This window comes from Camelus dromedarius, chromosome 2, assembly GCF_036321535.1.
Source record: "Camelus dromedarius isolate mCamDro1 chromosome 2, mCamDro1.pat, whole genome shotgun sequence".
Taxonomy (NCBI): Eukaryota; Metazoa; Chordata; class Mammalia; order Artiodactyla; family Camelidae; genus Camelus; species Camelus dromedarius.
This window is the reverse complement of record NC_087437.1, coordinates 33,644,899-33,663,476: the sequence shown is the minus strand read 5'-3', so window position 1 is coordinate 33,663,476 and position 18,578 is coordinate 33,644,899.

Below are 18,578 nucleotides of genomic sequence, written 5' to 3'. Positions count from 1 at the left end.
ACTGAATAACCCCATTTACATGACATTCTGAGAAGGGCAGCACTATAGGAGAACAGATCAGTGATTACCAGGAGTGAGGGAGAGGTGAGGACTCTGACTACAGAAGGTCGTAGAACTGGTCTGGTTTTTGTTTGTCATGGTGGTCACAAGATCTCTGCATTTGTTAAAACTTACAGAACTATGCACTAGAAAATGTAAATACCATTGTATGTAAATTTTTAAAATGACATTCCCCCTTTACAAGATACTGCTGATGCTCTGCTAAAATCTAAGCTGTAAGGCTACATGCTCATAAATTTGAAAGAAAATAGAAGCTTAATGGTCCCGGGGGCTCTCTGTGATGTTTTCATTGTGCATCTTTCGAAAAGCAGGGGGTGCTCCTCTGGGTCTAGATATTTACATTTGTCCAGTCATGCACTATTTGGCAGTGAAAACTTCTCGTATGTGCTTGCTCCAAGGTGTCATTTATTACACCCACCCTGGCCTGTCACCTCCGTGTTTGTGCTGTCAGCTAACAAAGGAACTGCACAATAGTCACACCTATGAGTTCTTATTTTTACAACAGGCTTGCTGTTCACAACAACTGCGTGAGGCTAGATCTCCTTTCCCTTTATAAGACTTACCAACTCATGAATCAGATGACTTGTTCTTTCACAGAAGGACATATTTTCTTAGAGAAGCTTTCAGTCCTTTGATTATCAGTGTAAAGAATAAGCTTCTTTCTGACTCTGACCATCCCTACTCCACACCCACCTTGCATTTTTATTCTACTCTAATTCCCAGTTGTTCACTTTCAAATAAACTCTATCTTGGAAACTTTAAGGTTATCACATGACTTATTTTAATAATGCCTTATCTTTAATTTGTAATCTTACAGTTTACCATACACTTTTATCTGTACGGCATCTTTTAATTTTCATAGTAATCAACTAAGTTGACCGGCAGGTAGCATCATTTCCATTTAAATAATAAAGACACAGAGGTTCAAGTTGGTTAAGGAACTTTCTCAAGGTCATATGACCCATCAGAGGTGGGGAGGACTAGATTAGATTCATTCCTGTTCTATGTAAGGGACCAGTAATCCTCATTTCTCTCATGAAAAATGAATTCTCATTCCATCTTATGTGACCCTGAAACCTATCAGCATATAATCACATTCCTTTTTGCCTTGTCCTTTAAAAGATTGATGAGCACTAAGTTATGTAGACATTTGACTCAAACATCATATGAAATTCCATGTGCACTTCAACTCACGATACCATGCTTGCATTTTTACTTCCCCTATCAAGGGACCCTTTCATAAGCATACCTTAGTATCTGTTAGTCACCTATCTCTCACCTATCTTCTAGGCTGCCTTGTGGATTTTTCATATATTGCACAATTTTAAGCCTATATGAGATACCAACTGTAGTTCCACCCGATTTTTAAGCACCTGTTTCTGGTACATGTCTTTGACTCTCTGTGAAGTATTTGCCTGGGAAGCTTAAAAGTCAACAAAGTTCTCACTGAAGCAGTTTCATCAATAACAGGCTGGCTCTTTTGGAGAAATGCAGACTGTGTTGGAACCTTGGGTCTCTCACTGGCCCCTTGGAGCCCCTGCCTTGCAGGGAGGTGGTTCCTGTCATAGACAGGTCTTCCATTAGGCAAGGCTGTGACTCTGCACCTCAGGCCTGCACTCCACACTCCAGCCACCTCTACTACTTGCCATTTTCCCATCACGCTGCACAGTTTAGCCTTTACATAGGCTGTTCCCTCTGTCTGGATTGCCTTCCTCTCCTACTGGTCCTGGGAACTTGCCAGAGACCTCCATCCACCTTTATGGGGGGTTCCCATATAGATACTGGGTATAATAAAAGACGGTGGAGCAGCCAGGCATGTCCAACAGAAATCTCCCAGCTGCCTGCCCCCACCTCCTCGTCTCCCTCTCCTTAGACTCTGTGTTTGCCTTCATGACAGCCACGGCTGGTTCCTGGTTTTGTACCTAAATCAATCTCCTTCTAACTCTGCCCTTTGGTTGCCATTCATGTACCAACATTCCCCAGGTACCAAGTCTGATCCTTTGAATTCTGGTTTAAATACCAGTACTCCCACCCTCCCACACGTGGAAGCTTACCCCTGTGCCTAACCCCAGGGGGCAGAACCAGCTGCTCTTCACCTGATCTTCTATGACTATGACCGCATGCCCATCAGCCCTCACAGCGCTCTCGCGTTCTCCCCCAGTGCATTATACCATGTGGCCCTCCTGGAAGGTCAGATTCCAATGGTCATGTCTATGTTTTATAATCCATGCTCTCACTACATCTCGAGGATAGTACCTGGTGCTCAGCAAACTCTCAGTATATGTTTATTGCTTCAGTAAATAAGTAAAGGCTATTTATTCCTTCTTAACAGGATGCTATGTATATTAATATAATAGAGAGGAAAAAAACCTCAATGAAATAAAAATGTTGACTCCAAAATCAGGATGAATGAAACACTTTCAGAAAATCCCCCATTAGAATTCATCCATACCCTTTGGTTAGATATTTGAGTCATCCTAGTCTACGTAGTCATTTTTCCCCAGAAACAATCTGTTCCTGTCCTCTCATTGATAAAACTCACCTGAGTCTGTCTTGACTGGGCGTCCAGCTCATGTGTGTGTTTGTGTGTGTGTATATGTGTGCAGATTTTGTGCCAAATTCATCCTCTGAAAAATACACATCTCCCTAGAATTTCAGTTTTATCATTAATAGTGAAATGAATAAGAAAAAAGAGCTTTCTCCTTAGTCTGCGCTGTGTTCTCACATGTGGACATTTGATAATATCTTCCTAGTTTCTGTGAGGTCTCTCTCCTGAACTTAGATGTTCTCCACTTTATTTTCATAACAAAACCCACCATCGTGAGACAGTGAAACATTATGAATACAAGTGATATTCAAATACAGGAAGGCTATCTCTCCATCTCGAAACAAGTCTCTTTCTCTCTCTTTTAAAAACTCATTCTACAAATTTGTGTTAAGGTGTTTTATCTGAAATTTGATCTTACCCAATTCAAATAATGGGAATGCAGTGAAATTATGGAAAAGGAACACATAAAACCAGGTTGGTTGTTCAGATTTATTTGCCTTTAGATATTCAATTTGGTTTAAAAGAATTGAATTCATTTGCCATGTTCTCTTTGGGAAGAATTGTGAGGAGTATAATTTAGAACTGTTCTCTCTTTGGCGTAGCCTCTGCCAGACAGAAAGGGGGCTCACGATGCATGTTTCTGCTATAATGAAGGCTCTGTTCTATCTGTCTGCCTCCTTGTGAATTGTTCCTCCAGACAGAAAGTTAAAAACTGTAATGAGTCAAAATTCTCCCAGGGTCCAAAGTGCTTCTAGGGAGTAAATGAGGCATTTTGGATGCTTAACTCTTTCAGAACCCAAGATGCATCTTTTTAAAAGTTGCTGATGGTTCAGGAAGCCGGATTCCACTGTCAAAGTGTTCTAGTTAGCTAATGAGGAGTAGTTAAGCTCAGGATCTCTTCAGACCATTTTTCTTCCCCATATGAAAATGCCAAGTCCAAATTCAAGCAACAAAATCAAATTTTTATCAGTTTTATCAATCTACTACTCTCAAGATAGAATTAGCAACAGAGACTTGCTAAATAGCAGACCACTTCCAAAACAAAACAAAAATTGCACCAAAACCTGAGCAAGGATCTCCCATTCTGAGGGAATTAACTATGGCTTCATTGCGACAGAGGGCAGTCTGGCAGGGCCAAGGACACATGGTAGAGTGCGTATATGGAGATTTTTCATGGCCTGCAAGAACACATTCCAAATATAGCATAGGACTAAACAATTAAAAAAACCCCTCAACTTTAAAAGGAATTTTTTTTGATGAATAGAACTGGCATTCACCAAAGAATTCCGAATTAAACTATCAATTCCAATTTCTAAAATAAAGTAGTGGGGAAAAAAATGACTTCATGAAGCAGTAGTAAAAAGAGTAGTCTCCTGACCCATTAAGGTTTATAATCTCCCTAAAGAAATCCTATTTTTTTTTCAGGGGAGAGGTAATTAGGTTTATTTATTTAGTTGGTTTTTCGATGGAGGTACCTGAACCCAGGTCTATCACTTGAGCTAAACCCTCCCCACAAGAAATTCTAATTTAAATTGTCCAGGTCAAATTTATCCTCATCTGGAAAAATATAGCAAGGTGGGAAATGGCAGGGATTTGGTAATGGGGATGAATGGTGGGTGGATGAGGGTGTTGAGGGTGGGCTGGAGGGTTGCAGAGAAGAGAGGTCAGGAAGGATCAGGATTATTATGAGTAGGGAATGGAGAAACGCTTTCTTCAAGAAAGCGAATGTAATTTTGAGTCCAGGATAAATACTGAGTACCAGAAATGTAATAGATGCTTATCAAGTTTCTATTTCATGCATCTGAGGAAATTGATTTTCAGATTTCTGAGTACATAGCTATCTGATCTTATATAATGTCACCTTCCTGTGCACTAATGACTAAGATAAATGTCCTCAGCACCGGCTGTTTTGATCTAGTCATTTCCTTGTTTTTGCCCTGACATGGTAATGGTGTTGGAGGATTCAGTGCAAGAGAGATGCTGTGTTGGGATGAGTGTCATTGATTTATATCCTCTGACAGACCTCTAGGGAGTAAATTTTTAGGTCTCTTTTCATCCTTTTAGAGGGCTTGTTCAGTTTCTTTAAACTCTTCCCCACTAAATACAACACTGCATGTGTGTGTGCATGTGTGTCTGTGTGTGTGTGTCTAAAAGCATCTAGTTCACACTACCCAGCCTGTTTTGTTGTAATGTCTGCAGGATGGGACAACTCCAGAGAGCTGCTGATGTGACCCAAAGCCCCCCTTACCTGTAAGCTGGAGACAACTTGGCAGATCTGGTGGACTTGCAAATGCTTTGTCAATAAACACAGCCAAAAGTTCAGTCTATCCTTGGGAGGAAACAGATTCAGCCTTGCCAATCTGTTTACATTTAGCACATTAGCAGGATAGAAAAGGCAAGAAATTCTTGCAATAGAATCCATTTCTTTCCGTGGTTCCTCTCTTTCAATATTGCCACGCAGAATCAAAATAGAGTCTTATTTGCAGTTTCCTTCCTAACACAGTTCTGGTACTAGACGTGGAATAAATGCTACAAGATCGTTTCTTATAAATCGCTATTGTATTTCCCATGCATAAAGTTTTTAAAAATGCTAACTGTACTAGTTCTTTTAGTAAAGTTTTTCCTTTTACCTCCACCAGATTTAAAAGTGAGAGCTTCCCTGATATCAATCGTCCTTCTACTTAATGTTAACTCGCCATTTAAGCTACGCTCACCGTACTTTTCCTCTGGAGAACAATCACTTTACATTCTTCAAATTCCCAATAAGAAGAATGTTATAGAAGTCTGGTTTACAAAATTTACAACCTGAAATGAAGCTTTTTTTTTCCCTTCCCAAAATGGCCATTGAGAAACTTCAGCTACATTTTTCTGAAAGAGAATATGCACTGCCTCTCTCCATAATGTTCAGGGGGAAACGCCTGTGAATTAATGCAGTAATGAATTTTACAGATATAGCCTCTACATATATAGTAACAGGATGTTTCTAATTAGGATGCAGCAAGACTCTCAAACACAAAATTGTTATTTTATATTAAGAGCCAGAATTAGAATAACTTGTGTTAAAGATTACACTAACTGTAGCACCAACCCATTTTTTCTGTGTATTTTCAGTAAAAACTGTCTAAATTAATTTTTTTAGAGAGTAATGAAATTATGGAGTGAATCTAGTTCAAATAACAGATTTGTTTTAGTGTGGTAAGTCAGTGAGTAAGAGAATTTTTCATTCAGTTTTGTTGTTGTTGTTTAGAAGTTCATGGGAAAGGAAAACACAAATAAAAATTTAAAATAACTCTACTGGTAACTGTTTGTTTTCATAAAATTCAATTCACTAGGAAATGAAACAATCTGTAACCTTTAGATTCACTGTTAAACTAGTAAATTATCCTAAATTAAATCAATGAAGTAGACAACAAACATTTATTGAATGCCTACTTTGTGAATAGAAGGGTAGAAAACAGTGTTTAATGGAATTGATGTTGCATTTCTTCTGGATAAAAACTTCCTACAGATCCCTTGTTGTGGTTTTAGTTTATCAGGTAGAAGATAAATAGATACATTGGGTGTGGAGAGTCTATTTTAGTAAGTCAAAGACTCCCTTGATGAAGAAAATGCTAAGATATCTGTACTTAATTAAGCTCTTTTTTTTTTCAACTCTATTTTCTTTGTTATCACAGGAAGAATGAAGTAAGCAATAATAATATCTTAGACCCACACAGCCAGACATTTTCAGCCTGGCTTCTTCCTCCCACTTTGTTGCACATGAAGATAAAAATAAGTTTTGTAGGTTTATGCAAACTTCTCTCCTTAGCGTTTATGTGATAAGTCAGAATCTGCTCAGGTATTCTAATTTCTGCCTTATTCTTTCCTTTGATTCTTTAAGAACCGAGTATGAACTACCAGTGGAAAAACAAAACTATGTCTAACAAAAACTTTCAAAGTTTAGATTCTGCTTGTCACATAGTAACTTCTATTCTGTTAGCAGAGAATCAGCCAGAGTGTGTCTGAGCTATCTTGTACTTAATCACTTACGCCTGCTCAAATGTATGGGGACAGTTAGCTGAATTTGTAATTGAGCCCTGAAAACTGGACTACAGGTATTGACTTGGAATGACCAGCCCACATTTAATGGTAACCTTTAGAATTAAAAGGGGTAAACAGATGGTCTCCCTCCCTTCAAGTTGCTTCTTCTATCCTGCTTAAGTGTTCTGTTTCCCAACACCTCATCTACCACCTCCACGATCTTTGTTATGACTGTGCACCACCAGAATTTTTGCTTATGCACTATGTTTCTTTAAATTGGCTCTTTTACAAAACTCAAACACCCAGGTTGCCTTTATCTGAAGCAATCTCTCTGAAATCATGGTTTTGATGTGTTCACTTTTTACCATCATGTTAAAGTAAGAATAGAACTATTAGAAATGCTCATCTCCTAACAAAGTTAGGGGAGAGGGGATAGAGGGGTGGTTGTCCGGACTTAGGGAGGGGGAGAGAGAGACAGGTGGCTATGGCTATAAACAGTGACAGGAGGAAGCCTCGTGATCGAACTGGTGTGGATCCTGATTGTGATGGCTGCACAAATCTGCGTGTGGTAAAACTGCATAGATGAAGTATGCGTGCACACACACACACACTGTTTGTAAAACTGGTGAAATCTGAGTAAAATCAGTGGTTGTATCCTTGTCAGCTTCCTAGTTGTGCTATTACACTACAGGTATACACGATGCTACCCCTGGGAAAACTAGATGAAGTGTATACGGGATCTCTCTGTATTATTTCTTACAACCACATGTGATCTACACTTATGTCAAAAAAATTTTTAATACAGGTGCCCCATTAAATCTGAATTTCAGTAAGCAATGGGTAATTTTTTAGTATAAGTATGTGCCAGGCAATATTTGGGAGATATTTATACAAAAGAAATAGTTGTTATCTATCTGAGATTTGAGTTTGGCTGGGAAACCTATATTTTATCTGGCAACCCTACATTTAACTTAAGACTTCAATTGAAAGAAGAAGCTAGCTGTGTAGACAGAAGGCAGAAAAGTGTTATAGGCAGAGGAAATCACATGTGCAAAGGGCCTGGGGTAAGAGAGCACTGGGTATATTTAAGGAACTGAAGGTAGCCTTGTGAGCAAGGTGGGAAACAGAGCAAGATGAGACATGATAAGAACCTGCGGCTCCTGTGGTATGGCTCCAAAACAGGGTAGGGATGTGATAACTGTCATGTCTGCGTCAGACCCAAAGTCCCTTAACGAAGAAGCAAGGAGGCCGTTTGGACTCAGATGAGGCAAGGCTTGGCCAGCTACTGGGAAAATATCTTTTATTTGTCCATGTCTTTTCAACAGTGAGAGTAAAAAACAAATAAATATATCAGTAAATTTAAAAAAAAAAATTCTCATCTCAGTAGCTCACAAACTTATCCAGTGTACTGGTCATAGTCTGCATCTCCCACACTGTTGGAGACAATGGATGAGTTTGCCTCACTCTGCCCTGGAAAAGTTGTGTAATCTGTAGCTCCTCCCTTCAGGTCTAAGGGTTCAGCTTCCCTCTTTTATAGTAGGGGTCTGACAAACTCTAAAGTTCCTCCCAGATCCTGTGGTCTATGATTTCTCTACCCATTTTTCTGTGCATTCAGTGTACTGTAAACTGGGTCTAAACCAATAGGAGATATTACAACACAACTGATGCAAAAAGTTATCTTTCACTTTCACCTCCTACTCACTAATGTGCACCACGGCATGCATCAGTTGCTACAGCAGTAGTATTAAAAATGATCTAAGTCCTACAGTTACTCTGTGGTACTTATGCCATCACAGACACAGGATGTCGACCATTTCCGCCCCCCTCCCTGAAAACCCCAAAGCATCAGCAATTATGTGTTGGATTATTGCAAGAATAAATGGTATGTGCTGGGGAAAGACTGGGATTCAGAAGATCTGGGTTTGATTCCTGGCTCTGTCACACACCAGCCACAAGAATTCGGGTAAATCATTCACCTTCAAACACTGGCTTCCTCGTCTGTAAAATGGGCATATTCATCTGCACAGCTGACTCACTGGGAAACTGCAGTGTTGCCTGGGTAGTCATACACAAATGGGAGGCAAGATTACCACCAGTCTGTACCTCCTCAGCCCTACAGAGCTGGAAGAGCAGGAAGGGCTCAGGAACTGTTCACAGCAAAGCTGATACCTCAATTCCTCCAATAGTTTTCTGAGAGTCCTTATTGGGTCCCTAAAGAGCTGGCACAATGCTTTACTTACTTAGAGACCTAATTTTGCAATACTGTACAGGTATATTTCAAAATTTTCGTATCTTTATATTAGGTACTTTTTCTTAGTCAATTTATGGATTTTGTTTCTTAAAAAATGAAAATAACCTTGAACATATTCATCAATTTCTTCCTGACAAATTTCAGATAAAAACATCAGGCCATCTTACTATTACTCTTTGAAAGTAAACATGTAAAATATCGAGTTCACTGTAAGGAAACATCCATCTTCCCCAATTACTTTTTCCCCATCACTATTTTTAGTTAAAAGTGAGAAAAATCAAAGCAGACTATCAAGTTTAATAGTCCCAATTTTACACTTTGGGATAAATAATTACAATACAGTCAAACCCTTTTTACTATACAATCTCCGATTTCACACAAAAAAACTTTCCACAAAAATTGCATAAATTCATTTATAGAAAAAAAGAATACAGCTTATACCACGTGAGATATTGTATCCTGACAGAACAAACGTGAGTTTTGAAGTCAAAAGGAGCTAGGTTTTAACCTCAACTTTCCCACTTTCTTGTTTCTCTCTTTCAGTTTCCTAACCTTGCAGAGTTGCTGTGAGGTTAAAACGGGATGAGATGAAACGCACTGATATACGTAAAGCATCTGTAAATAGCAGCTATTAAGTGGCAGTGAGGTGTGATCGAGAGGCTGGACTCTGGAATCCAGAAGAGCTTTATCTGGATGCAGTACAGTACCTACTAGGCGAGCACTCTCAGACAGGTCAGTTTAGCCTTCAGACTTCCTTGCTTTGCTGTAAAACAGAGTAATAATACTTGCAGAATTTTGAAGATTACTGAGTAATTAGGACACAGAAAGCACGTCCTCTATGAGCTTTACACACAGCGTGGCCACACTACAGTCTATTCACCTTGCTGCCAACAAGCATTCGGCTCATTTACGGTTTGAAGCTATTACAAAAAGTGCTGCTACAAACATTTCCATAAATGTCTTTTGCCGCACATGTTATGCACTTCTGCTAAGTGCACACCTAGGAGTAGGACTGCTGGGTCAAAAGGCATGTGAAGCGCAGTGAGGGCACACAGTGGGTGGTCATTAAATGATGGCTAGCAGTATCATTTGATAATCGTGTTCCGACCTCCCTGGTTGAAAAAATGGCAAGATTACTTTTAAAAAATGTGCAGATACTTAGTGGGGGAGGGGGTGACAATGTCATATTTATGTCCCTGCAACATTACGGTTCTCAAGTTTACTCTATGACCAAGCAACCTAAAATTATAAAGCAACAAGTAAGTAAGCGAGTAAATATCACAGGGCTCAGCCCACCAGCCCCATCTCTCTCATTCTGACACACAGAGGGTCCTTTCTGGAGGACACGTGAGCTTTAGACAACAGTGGGCCGTTCTCAGTGAACAGTATTACAGCCAGGTGTGTGCTGGCAAAGGAAGTTTAAGTTACACAGCTTTGTCAGTACATAAACTTGGGTGTCTTAAAGCATCCTCCAAGAAATTAGTTCTTTCTTGGTGTCTACATGATGCCAAAATCTGACATACAAAAGCAAAACTATGAAGGCAAACTGGCTGACTGACGTTCTATCTATAGATTTTACTGTTGTGCTGATTTACATTAAAAAACAAAAACATCTTAGTAAAATCAGTGCAGCATGTGGAGGCAGCCTCACCCAGCATTCTTACCATTTTTTTTTTTCTTGACAATCTGAAAATCTCCTTACTTTGAGGGCCAAGCACTATTCCATGGAATCACTTAAATGCCTACAGGAAAAGGACCAGTGCTCACAGAGTCAAAGAGAAAAGGTGGCGGAGATGCTTTTGCTGCCAACACTACTGCTTAGTTTTGCAAGAATCAGTCTTCTAGAAAGTTAGAACTGAGCCTTTTCTGGGCTGTCATCTTTAAGCCTAACCCTCTGTTTAAGTATAAGGAAAATGGGCTTCAGAGATATGAACTACTGACCCAAAGACCCCAGTAGGTGACAAAGCTGAGACTAGAGCCCAGGTGCCCTGACCCCCAGGCTGTTATTCCCTCTATTAAATCACACATAGATGTGTATATGTGTACAGATGCTATATGCGTATAATACGTATGTGCATATACATCACATGTCTATGATAGAGGCCATTTAGTAAAGTCTGGACAGGTGGGTAGTAACTACGACAATAAAACAAGAACCGTCTTCATAGTAATAGCTCACATTTTCTCAGCTTTTACCCACGCCAGGCACTGGAGTGAAGACTTAACATATATTATTTTCCTTAACTCAGAAAACAATCCCCCGTGATTGGCATTACTGTTACCACTCTTTCCAAGATGAGCAAAAGAACTAAAAGGATTTTAAGCAATCTGCCCAAGGTCACAGTATCAATAAAAGGCAGAGCCAGATTGACCTCCAGTTCTGTCTGACTCCCGTGAGGGACTCTTAGCCACCACCCAGTGTATGATAATCCTGCAGAGTTAGATTATTGCATAAAGTAGCATATAAAGCATCTCTCCTGTTTCTAGCCTCATTTACACTTGAAAATGTGAACAGCCCTTGCACAATATAGGTGAAAATATAGGTGCTCTCTGTTATCACTGGTGAAAAATAAAGGAGCTTCTGGAAATTTGGTTAGCACACCAATCATCACCAGCCTTGGAAAATGTAGCTCTGAGGATGAATGTTATCTTTGCACTAAAAAAGATGGCATTCATTTAAATAAAATAGAAGGTTCTTGCTCGAGAATATCCCAATTCCACTATAGTCACCTGTCATTAATTCAGCACGTAACTCTTTCATTCAGACTGAATAATGTTCTGGAGAAGGCAGCTAGACTACTTAAACATTCATACATATATTGGGTACGAATTCATTTTTTTTCAACCACTCAACACTCATTCCTTATGGACAGAAAAGGTAAGATATGAGTGAAATGCGTACTGAGGAAGGAACTATTTCCCCAAGACAGTTCAAAATAGGTGGAAAGCACTATAGTAATTTCTTCGCAATTGCATGGTTCTTTTGCCTATTAAATTTTGAAGAGGTTATCAATTTGGAATATAACCTAAAGAGTTTATGTTTGGTAATTTTACTTTATTGCTGAAATATTTATGCAAATATTCAGTGTAGGAAGATGCTGCCAGATGGAAATTCAATAGTTGTGGAATCCTTCCTGGCATTTCCGACAGAATATATAATACTGAATCGCTTCATGCTAATGTTTTGCAATGGAATACATATTTTATAGCTACTTTGAAATGCAAATTTAAAAGATCTGAACACTTTAGAAATCATGCCAATGCACAGTAAACTAATACAAAAAGTAGGAGTTAGATAGATAAATTAGAGCAGTGTCAAATCAACTGCATTTTGGTAAAAGTAATGAGCCATGTCTTTACAGCCTTTGTGTAAATACAATTTAATATTTAGAAGTAAAACTGTGTTTTGGCAAGATTAATGTTAACTAACCTCAAGATATATGTGATATCTGTCAAATATCTGACTTCTAAGAGGTGCACTCAGAGATACTTCACTTTCTTACTCCACTTTCTCACTATCATCGCTGACAAATTCTATGATGTAGGGTATGTGCTCTCTTTGCTGTATCCAGAACTCAGTGGAAAATTTGAGGCACAGGTCACAAGTGAGTTTGAATTACAAGAGGATTAAAGTCTTATTGAAGATTGTCAAGTCTGAAATTTAAGTTTCTATAATTTATCGATCCATTATATCGCACTACGTTATAGTAACTTGTAAGAATCAATACGACATCCCGATCCTGTTGTTTCTTACAATTGTGGTCAGAAACTCAGTGCTTAAACACTAAAACATTTTTTAAAGACACTAGGAAGCTTAATCTGAGTCCATTGAACTATTTCTTCTTTTCAAATTGGGATCTATTTCATCCCAGGATTTTGAAATAAATGGCATCTTGTTTTGAAAGCTATGGTTGTGTCTGACAATGCCTTCAAGTTGTATTCTCATTTTTAGAGCTATTTTAAACAATCATGGCTCAGGGATTGAATCTGGGCAAGAAAAAGGAAACTCTGAGTTTTTCATGAATGATTAAAATTATAAACCCCAAAGCTTAATTAAAAATAACTATATTGGTTCATTTAAGGCACAAAAATACCCAGAGCATTTTCTCGTTTGCTTTATTCCTTCTTGGTCTCAGAGAGACTATTAAAAAACAAACAACAAGCAACAACACTACCACTAAACTCTTATGCAGACAAATCCAAGAAAAATAGTGTTGTTGAATTCACCTTTAATAAAGTATATTTTACTCTTAAATCATTACAAAATGCTTTAATTGTCATTACTCCATTTATTCCTGGCACTTACTGTAGCACGCAAGTATTACTATTTCTTTTTCACAGTTGGGAAAATAGACTCAGAGAGGTTAAATGGCTCATCCAAGTCACACCCCAAGGGAATATGACTACTGGTCTCCTTTATGATGCTTAAACTTTGATAATTTAGGTTTGGCTTAACTACACGCTCCAACTGTGACTTAGAGTGCTTCAGTGTCAGTTTCACTCTCCCCCTCTAACCAGGGACAAATTGCTTAGAACAACTGCTACCCTCTGGTCACCGTGTTTTCTCTTACTACAGTATGTAGACCTGTGGTCCAGTACACGGTATTCTACACGCAGGGCCATTCTACAGTATGTACTGTACACATGTACTATGGCCTAGAGATGGGGAACATGTGAGGTGTATGTATTTGTGGAGCACAGAGCTTGTACGGAATTCAGGTTTGGTGATGAAGCCAGTGAGGTGTGAAATCACAGAAAAAAGCAAAGGAAGAACAGTGTTATTCCTCCCATCTGGCTTCACTGGAATTCCCGACCACCACTGCAAGTGGACCCCTGTCCAGCAGTATTTCTTGGCTCTGAGCCTTGGCACTCAAATGTGACCCTGCATTTGCGAGCCTGAATCTGATACCGCAGGGATTTTATTTATTAAGAAAAGCACAAGTGCATGAGTGAAAGTTTTACACAAAAGTCTTACTCATGGCATCAGAATTCCTGGGTGAAGAGCTGTAGGACACACCAGTTCCAATGACCCTGACCACACACACCCACTTACCTCACTTAGAAGGAGTGCTGTGGGTGGATATTTTTCATAACAAAATTACTATTCTCTACAATGCACAAACACAGGCTAATCAAAAATGAATCATGTGGCTCCCAACACATTCGAGGTAAATTAGGAATCACCATCTGGCAGAGAGCTTCTCTTCTTAAAATTGCTCTCTCCTTTTTTAATTAAAATGTGTTTTAATTAAAAATAGACATGTCAAGAAGCACTGTATATCAATTACATGACTGACAATATGCTTCGATTTTTTTTCTAAAACATGTGAACCAGAAATGGGATGTCATGGTTTCTCTCAAGAGAAACAGAAAAATACAGAAGAGAGAGAGAAAGAGAGGATTGCTTCTGGAAGCCATTTCAGCTTTATCAAAATCCAACCAAATCTTTGCTTGAATGTTTTATTGTTTTTTTAAAAATTGAAAGGGTATTTACTCTTCACTTTTTGATGTGACTAATAGAGAGTTTTGCCTTCATTGCCTACCAGCAATAGTTTTGGAAAAGTTCCTAAATATTCTTAGCCAGCCTTCTGCTAGAGACCCTGGGATGTTCTGAAACCCCGCCTCACTACCCAGACACTCCCTTTTAACCCTTTCCTGTCCACACTCCTTCTCTGAGAAGCACGAAGTAATAACAGCAGATTTCTTTTGCGTAACCAGAAGTGCAGAGGGTAAGGGTGACAGATGGGGGTCCGGAAACAGCCAGAAGAGAGAACCAGAAACCACAGTGTGGATAGTACCTCGCACACTGTGTGTGTGCGTGTGCGTGTGCGTGTGCGTGTGTGTGTGAGAAAGAGAAAGAGACAGAGAGAGAGAATGCTGTCAAGCCAACTGGACTTCCATACCATAAGACTGGCATTTGAACCCTCCTTGCTTTGTCTTAGGCAGTCCCAAGGCAATTCCTTCAGGGGATTCAGCTCTAAATGTTTAAAGGTCAAATATTAATGATCACACTGACACATATTTAGCAAGAGTCAGTTTTTAGCTCTGATCGGTTTTCCCAACTGCCACAATTATTAAGTATCATTGTAATTGTCCTTCTTTAAAATATTTTTTCCAGTATTTGGTTTTGTCTTTTAATTTGTTTTTATTATTTTTCTTTGTTTTATATCATTGCAATTTAATTTTTAACAGATAAACTTGCTCATTTTAGAACAGTTTTATATTTATAGAAAAATTGCAGAGATAGTACACAGTTCCCATATAACCCACACCCAGTTTTCCCTCCTAAAAACATCTTATATTAGTTATGGTATATTTGCCACAATTAATAAACCAATATGGATATGTTATTATTAGCTAAAGTCTATATTTTATTCAGATTTTCTTAGTTTTAACCTAATGTACTTTTTCCTGTCCCAGGATCCTATCCATGATACCACATTACACTTAGTCATCATGTCCTTAGACTCCTGACTGTGACAGTTTCTCAGACATTCTTTACTTTTGATGACCTTGACAGTTTTGAGAAGTACTGGTCAGATATTTTCTCAAATGTCTCTTGATTGGGATTTTTCTAATGTTTATCTGAGTTTTGTGTTTTGGGAGGAAGGACACAGACATAAAGTGCCATTTCATCACATCAGCATGATATCACTCTTGACATTAAACCTGACCACCTGGCTGAAGTAGTGTTGTTTGTCAGGCTTTTCCACTGAAAAGTTACTATTTCCCCCTACTTTTTCATACTTTTTCCTTTTATTGGACAATGGCATTAGAAACCAAGATGCAATTTAATTTTTATTTATTGTGTGTGTGTTTTTAAATAACCCACCTTATTTTAAACTGCTTTTAAGCCTTTTTAGTGTTATTTTTTCATGATAGCATTAGATCTTTTATTTAACAAATTAAAGAATCAATATAAACATTTAAGCTTTATTTATAAAAACTGAAACCACTTGCCAACTTAAAACATGCCTCTGTTTCTATTCTATGTAGCATCTGGGATATACACACACCATCACTGCATGGATGTAGCAGGAACAATGTTGGTAATAACAAAGGAAAGCAGCCTACATCTAGCACTGCACAAGCAATATGTGATAGACTGAATTTGCGTTAGAAATATTCTCTTTCTCAGGGAAGAAATACATATTCCCATGGGATGTAGCATATTTTTCTGATCCACTGACTTGGAACCTGGCCCTGTGGTTTCCTTTGGCCAAGGGACTGTGAGCAGACTTGATACAAGAAGTTTGCAGCATGCTTGTGTGGTTTACATTGTACTCTCACACTCCTGTGATTTGCCGTGAGACAACACACCTTAGGGAGCTGCTGGTCAGGAAGGACATGGTGACCCACAGAGTAGATGTGGACCGAGTTCTAAGCCTGAAGCCAAGCCCAGCTGACCAACAGATTGAAACAGGGTCCTCCTGGCTGTCCCACCCTCTTGGGATCAAGAAAAAGAATGCTAATTATTGGATACATTGAGTTTTAGAGTATTTTGTTATATGGCATTATTGCAGAAACAACTAACTAAAACAAAATATAAGTATGTCAAGAGCAACATTTGATACTTGGTATATGACAATTCAACACATAAAATATACTAGGGAAGTAGTATTGGCAGATATACTGGAATCAGATAGATCTGGGTTCAAATCCTTGCTATGCCACTTACTGGTTATGTCTCAGAAAAGCTATCTGAGTCTACTAAGCTTAGCTTCCTCATTTCCAGAATGGAGATAATAATAATGCCTATTTAATACGGTGTTATGAGAGTCACATGAGATCATTCTTGTAAAGGGCTTGGCATAGAATAACTGTTCACTAAATGCTAGTTGCTATTATTAGTTATCAAATGAAAGTCATAAGATAATTTAAGATTTACCATTTTCAGAGAGTCTGCCTCTGTTTTGTACATAAGTTCATTTGTGTCTTTTTTTTTTTTTTTTTTAGATTCCACATATAAGCAATATCACATAGTATTTTTCTTTCTCTTTCTGGCTTGCTTTGCTTAGTATAACAATCTCCAAGTCCATCCATGTATCTGCAAATTGGCCTTACATTTTAGACACAGAAAACAAACTTACGGTTACCAGGGTGGAAAAAGGGGTGGGGAGGGATAAACTGGGAGTTCGGGATTTGTAGATACACACTACTATATATAAAACAGATAAACAACAAGGTCCTACTGTATAGCAGCACAGTGAAGTATATTCAATACCTTGTAATGGCGTATAATGAAAAGAATATGAAAAGGAATATATATATATATATGTATAAGTGAATCACTATGCTGTACATCAGAAATTAACACAATATTATGGATTGATTATACCTCAATTAAAAAAAAGAAATGAAAGAAAAGATTTACCATATTCAGAGCTTTATGACCTACAATAAACTATTTTTAATTGTGGAGGAAGAGTATCCTGACTTACTGCATACAGTGTGAAGCTGTGGGCTGTTTTTACATATAGTTTGGATAGATATATAAAGTAATCAGGAAAACTAGGGTCCTTCAGCTTTCAGGGAACTTTCTTTAGTGAAAATATGAGACCAACTTACAGTCAGCATTTTAATTGTTTGTCCGACTACCTCTGAAATATTTGAGGATTTAAAACTATTTCATTTAGTTTTAGTTCCCTGGTAATTATGATTACATAGTTAACTTACACTGCAAAGGACTGATACTAAACAAACTTCATTTTATTTTCTGTCCAAATAATTACAAGTCTTGAATTGATAAAGACTAAAAAAAAATGACCTTTTGCACTGTGGATTATCTAATCACTGACACCATAGGAAGTGTGCCAAAAAAATAAGCAGTGAAGCCAAAATTTACATCCAACTAATCTTGCAAAATTGCTCTTAGTTATCAAGCGGCAACGTCAGCAACCTGTGCAAAAGAGATTACCTTTTTTTTTTTTTTTAATTTGAGCAATAAAAAGCAATTTTATAATCTTTTAAATCTGTTTGGGTCCAGTGCCAAAGTGAATGTTATATACTGAAAACTTAGGATTAAAAGAAGGAAAATTGAATAGTTAACTTACATGTGATATACTAAAAAAGCAAAAGATGTTGCCTATACTAAAGGTTAATTAGTATTAATTTATTTTGGACCATACTATTTTAAATTGCTGACTTAGTAAAGAAAAATTTGTTGTAACAATTTTTAAAAAAATTTTCCAGGAGAAATTCTGAATTCTAAAATGTACTACATTTAGGTTGGAAATGGAAATGTAGCTTTATCTCAATCAGGGATGTTTAAAAATTATTTATCTTTGAGATGAAAATTACAAAATTAATAAGTGGTAGCTTTTAGGATCTATTCTTCAAAAGAATTCTAGGTTGTTCCAAATGTTTTCAGTTCCCTCTTAGAGAGAGGTTGGCCAGACTTTAACCTCATTCCTGCAAGAAGAGGATTGGAGCCAAGCCTGGAGAACCTACAGCCTAAAGCAAAGCTGGGCCAGTCAACCCAACTCCCATGATCAAGAAAGAATAAAAAGACCATCTTTATCATTATGTACTACTCCTAAAAGAATATTTAAAAAAAACTATGTATTATCTTACATCTTTAAAGTTGACATCTAAAAATTTTCATCATAAGCTTACGAAGTTCTGAAGGATATGATTCTTGGCATATTGTATAAATTAATCTTTTAAAATCAAGTTGAAGCATCCCTTTGAATGGAACTA